This window comes from Megalobrama amblycephala, linkage group LG10, assembly GCF_018812025.1.
Source record: "Megalobrama amblycephala isolate DHTTF-2021 linkage group LG10, ASM1881202v1, whole genome shotgun sequence".
Taxonomy (NCBI): domain Eukaryota; kingdom Metazoa; phylum Chordata; class Actinopteri; order Cypriniformes; family Xenocyprididae; genus Megalobrama; species Megalobrama amblycephala.
In genome coordinates, this window is record NC_063053.1 from 33538537 (window position 1) to 33544650 (window position 6114).

Consider the following 6114-nt stretch of genomic DNA (forward strand, 5'->3'; position numbering starts at 1 on the left):
CTTGACGGGTGCTCCATTAAATCTTCGTCCTCAGTTAGGAACCTGGGTGTGCTCTTTGATACCAATCTTTCATTTGAAAGTCATGTTTCTAGTATCTGTAAAACCGCCTTCTTCCATCTAAAAAATATATCTAAATTACGACATATGCTCTCAATGACAAATGCGGAACAGTTGGTTCATGCATTCATGACCTCAAGACTAGATTACTGTAACGCTCTACTGGGTGGTTGTTCTGCTCGGCTTTTAAACAGACTACAGTTGGTCCAAAATGCGGCAGCTAGAGTTCTTACTAGAACCAGAAAGTATGACCATATTAGCCCAGTTCTGTCAACATTACATTGGCTCCCTATTAAACATTGTATAGATTTTAAAATCTTGCTACTTACTTATAAAGCTCTAAATGGTTTAGCTCCCCAATATCTAAGCGAGCTCTTGGTGCATTATAGTCCTTCACGTCTATTGCGATCTCAGAATTCAGGCCAGTTGATAATACCCAGAAAATCAAAATCAACTGAAGGCGGCAGATCCTTTTCCTATTTAGCACCTAAACTCTGGAACAATCTTCCTAGCATTGTTCGGGAAGCAGACACACTCTGTCAGTTTAAATCTAGACTAAAAACACATCTCTTTGCTCTTGCATACACATAACACATTATCAATACATTGACATTTTTCAAATCCGTTACAGGATTGTTACGCTGCAATAATTAGGTCGGCTGGAACCGAGAACATTTCCTATAACACTAGATATACCTGTACATCAGAATAAGAATGGCATCTACGCTAATATCAGTCTCTTTGCTTATCCTGAGGTTTGCCGGGTGCTGGATCCAGGCCGTATCCAGATCAGATGGAGAACCTGTGTCTGGACCTGACTACAACGTAGCCCAGGAGACAATGGGCCTACAGATCCAGTTCTGGCCTCATCTATAATTCAGATTTTTAATCTCCGTATCCGCTTACATATATTTATATATAATCTATTTTTAATCTCTATAATAAAAATGTATAATTCAGATTTCGATCTCCATATCCATTTACATATATTATATATATCTTCCAAGGGTTTTGTTCCCTCCTAGGACTTTTTTCCCAGTGTTAGCACGCTGGGTTTTTCTCCTAGGGGGTTTTTTCCACCCCTGGGAGTCAGCCGACATTGGCTTAATGTAGCACAATCTTGTATATGTTACATATTACCACGCTTGCTTGTACAGCTTATTTATAACCACTTCTCTTTTTTCTGTGCTTCTAACATGTAAAGCTGCTTTGAAACAATTACCAATTGTAAAAAGCGCTATGTAAATAAATTTGACTTGACTTGACTTGTGGGCTTTCTTGTGCATCATCTATAGAAGAGGCTTCCTCCTGGGATGACAGCCATGCAGACCAATTTGATGCAGTGTGCAACGTATGGTCTGAGCACTGACAGGCTGACCCCCCACCCCTTCAACCTCTGCAGCAATGCTGGCAGCACTCATACATTTATTTCCCAAACACAACCTCTGGATATGACGCTGAGCACGTGCACTCAACTTCGTTGGTCGACCATGGTGAGGCCTGTTCTGAGTGGGACCTGTCCTGTTAAACCGCTGTATGGTCTTGGCCACCGTGCTGCAGCTCAGTTTCAGGGTCTTGGCAATCTTCTTATAGCCTATGCCATCTTTATGTAGAGAAACCATTCTATTTTTCAGATCCTCAGAGAGTTCTTTGCCATGAGGTGCCATGTTGAACATCCAGTGACTAGTATGAGAGAGTGAGAGCGATAAGACCAAATTTAACTCACCTGCTCCCCATTCACACCTGAAACCTTGTAACACTAACGAGTCACATGACATTTTCATGTGGACATTTTCACTTAGGGGTGTACTCACTTTTGTGGCCAGCGGTTTAGACATTAATGGCTGTGTGTTGAGTTATTTTGAAGGGACAGCAAATTTACACTGTTATACAAGCTGTACACTCACTACTTTACATTTTAGCAAAGTGTCATTTCTTCAGTGTTGTCACATGAAAAGATATAATAAAATATTTACAAAAATGTGAGGGGTGTACTCACTTCTGTGAGATACTGTATATATATATATATATATATATATATATATATATATATATATATATATATATATATATATATCCTGGATATATTCCATATATATATAATGATATTTATTAGCTCTAAAGGGGAAATATTAATAATTTGTCATAACTCGTATAAATATTTTAATCAGTTGATCAAATTAACTTAATGTAGCTGAATTAATATTACAATCAATTAATCTGTTCAGCCAGCAAACACTCAGTATTAATTGTCTATCAACTCTTATAGAAAGGATATTTTCCATGGCCACAGAAGAACATCACTTTCTGAGCACGTAGCTGTGATCGAATTGTTATCAGGGACATTGGTTTTAAGCAGATCAGAATCAACTAGCAAGAATGTGCACACAAGTTTTATTTAACTAAATCACAAACACATAACTAACAAACACAAACATACCATTCACACAATGAGAGAGTGGAAAATGAATTTGAACCGTATCATAACAGGGGAATGAAACAATGGAAAAGGTAAATTAACAACTGCTGGACGAACCATCAGTTTCAATACTATAAAGCACCTTTGTTAAAAGGGGTTCACACTCTTAATACTAAATTGCCATTTAGTGTTCAAACAATACTTGCAAATACCTTAGCTGTCCGGATCTGCAGGCTCAGGAGAAATCCTTGATGGTTCGGTCCGCTGGCGTGGAAGTTGTAATCAATATCTTCAGCGTTGATGAAGAAAATGAAGACAAACTTTGTGCTGTTAATTTGACACTTTTGTGGTCGCTGCAGTCAGACATGGCTTGAAGTGAAATGGAGGCCTACCAGCCCGGCTCGAGCCGCGTGGCCGTCATGTTGTATCAACAGGACCAAAGAGAAGAACCAGAAGAACTAGAAGAAAACTAATAACTAAGCGTTTTTTCTTTTGTGGGGGCTTTTTGAACTTTCCAGACAGTCGACACCTTTGAGTCATGGCTTGACCAATGAGAAAGGTACAATTCTCTGGCAGGGGATTTCCTTTGTTTGAAAGTGAGTTAATTTGCCAGGTTTGTAGGTTTGTGTCCATTTATACTCTGATAAATATAGCAAACATACAATGCATTCTATGATATTTTGATGTCCACCAACATGTGAGTCATTAAACAAGGAGTAATTTGATAGCAAACATCACCAAGATGAAATACATTATCTCATAGTTCCAACTTTCAGGCATGCCTAACATTATACAACATACGAAAGAACAATATACAAACAGTAATAATACACAAGATGTACATGGGGAAATGCATGTTCATTCATTTAGACGAGGTTGTCAATGAATTAATGGCAAAGAATCCAGTTTTATAGACAATGTATGGTTCTAGTGGCCTGTCTCCTAAGTGTCTTTGAAATGTGTGTAAAGAGCAAATGGTGCAGATGGGGTGACAGCACTCAGTGGGTGAGCCAGACCTTACAGGGCCTGCATGGGTGATTACAATTGTGTTTATATTGCCAGATGCTACAATACACTGAACAAAATTATCAATGCAACACTTTTGTTTTTGCCCCCATTTTTCATGAGCTGACCTCAAAGTCTCCAAAGACTTTTTCTATGTACACAAAGGCCTATTTCTCTCAAATATTGTTCACAAATCTGCCTAAATTTGTGCTAGTGAGCACTTCTCCTTTGCCGAGATAATCCATCCACCTCACAGGTGTGGCATATCAAGATGCTGATTAGACAGCATGATTATTGCACAGGTGTGCCTTAGGCTGGCCACAATAAACGGCCACTCTAAAATGTGCTGTTTTATCACACAGCACAATGCCACAGATGTTGCAAGTTTTGAGGGAGCATGCAGTTGACATGCTGACTGCAGGAATGTCCACCAGAGCTGTTGCCCATGAATTGAATGTTCATTTTTCTCCCATAAGCCGTCTCCAAAGGCATCTCAGAGAATTTGGCAGTACATCCAACCGGCCTCACAACCACAGACCACGTGTAACCACACCAGCCCAGGACCTCCACATCCAGCATCTTCACCCCCAAGATTGTCTGAGACCAGCCACCCAGACAGCTGCTGCAACAATTGGTTTGCATAACCAAATAATTTTTGGAGAGGTATTCTCTTCACGGATTAATCCCAGTTTTCACTGTACAGGAAAGATGGCAGACAGCATGTATGGTGTTGTGTGGTTGAGCAGTTTGCTGATGTCAACGTTGTGGATCGAGTGGCCCATGGTGGCGGTGGGGTTATGGTATGGGCAGGTGTATGTTATGGACAACGAACACAGGTGCATTTTATTGATGGCATTTTGAATGCACAGAGATACCGTGACGAGATCCTGAGGCCCATTGTTGTGCCATTCATCCACGACCATCACCTCATGTTGCAGCATGATAATGCACGGCACCATGTTGCAAGGAACTGTGCACAATTCCTGGAAGCTAAAAACATCCCAGTTCTTGCATGGCCAGCATACTCACCGGACATGTCGCCCATTGAGCATGTTTGGGATGCTCTGGATCGGCGTATATGACAGCGTGTTCCAGTTCCTGCCAATATCCAGCAACTTCGCACAGCCATTGAAGAGGAGTGGACCAACATTTCACAGGCCACAATCAACAACCTGGGGCGCGTTTCCCGATGCGAACTATGGTCGCCGTTGAACTATCCGTTGTTACCAAAAGAGTTCAATGGGACTTACGACCATTGTTCACCAACGATGCTTTCGGGAAACCCACCCCAGATCAACTCCATGTGAAGGAGATGTGTTACAATATTTGAGAGAAACAGGTCTTTTGTTTACACAGAAAAAGTCTTAGATCTTAGTTCAGCTCATGAAAAATGGGGGCAAAAACAAAAGTGGTGCATTGATAATTTTGTTCAGTGTATATCTTATGAGCAGCTACCAAAAACTGAATGTGCTATGTTTTAAGAACATGTGAAAGAACAACTGGTCTGAGATAATGTCCAAACTTGTTCACAAATAACAACATATAAAAGACAATTTTTACACTGTATGATCATTGTATGATAACTGAGTTTTAACGTAATTTTGTGGTTATAGTTTTGAGAAACTTTTTTTCAAGAAATGACCCAGTGAGAAACAGGATGTTAGGATCATAAAACAAGATTCCACATTCATTGCAAAAATATCTTTTATTTTGCTTGTTGTTGTTGTTGTTTTTAAGTCGAGTTCATTAACCATTTAAGAGACATCTTTACTACGTGATCAAACCTGTGGCTTTCTGAATCAGATGGTTTATTCATCAAGAAGGACAAACATACACGGCTGTTATAAAAACAATGTAATGCTTTTTTTTAATTAATTTTATTTTTTATTCATGCGTTTTTTCAAGGCATGTCTACGCTGAAGCGAGATGTAAAAATCTCTACTTTTCAGTCTACTTTTTATGTACTTCTCAGAAATATACCTAAAAAGATTACACTTATGTATAATTGACTTACTGACAGATAGTATAGGCTATTTATAAAGTATTGTAAGTACTGTAAACTGTACTTGGCTTGTACTTGAGTTTACTCTTTTGATTGAGTTGATGCAGCTTAAAAAACTACAAATGCACTATAAAACTTTAATTAAAGTAATCCATTTTATTTGTGTGCTATATAGCACATCAAAAATATGACTGCTCGGTGTGATGGAAATAATAATTTAACTCTTTTCTTTATGCACCGATAATCATATTATTCTTCTTAACGGCACTTAAATTCTGCAGTTTGCTCTCATTTAAACAGTAAAAATTGATGCCTCAAGAAGTGTTATGACACAAGCTTGACCTCATATTAGTAATGGCAAATGCCGTTGGTTTGTGTGTGCCTTGACAGAGGGGATCAGGGGATGTTTCTCTGCAATTAAAATTTAATTTCACTCTCTTAATTTTTGGATAGAGTAATCCTTGACAACATTTGAAAACCTCAGAATCTAAGCAGCACCAAAGGCCCACTTTAAAGGCTTGCCTGATTCTGCCTGTGGATCTGTATATTTGTATTGATGGTGATTATTTGGCAAAAAATATTGTAACTCTTCACAACAAGTTTCCATTTGTTGACGTTAGTGGACATTAAC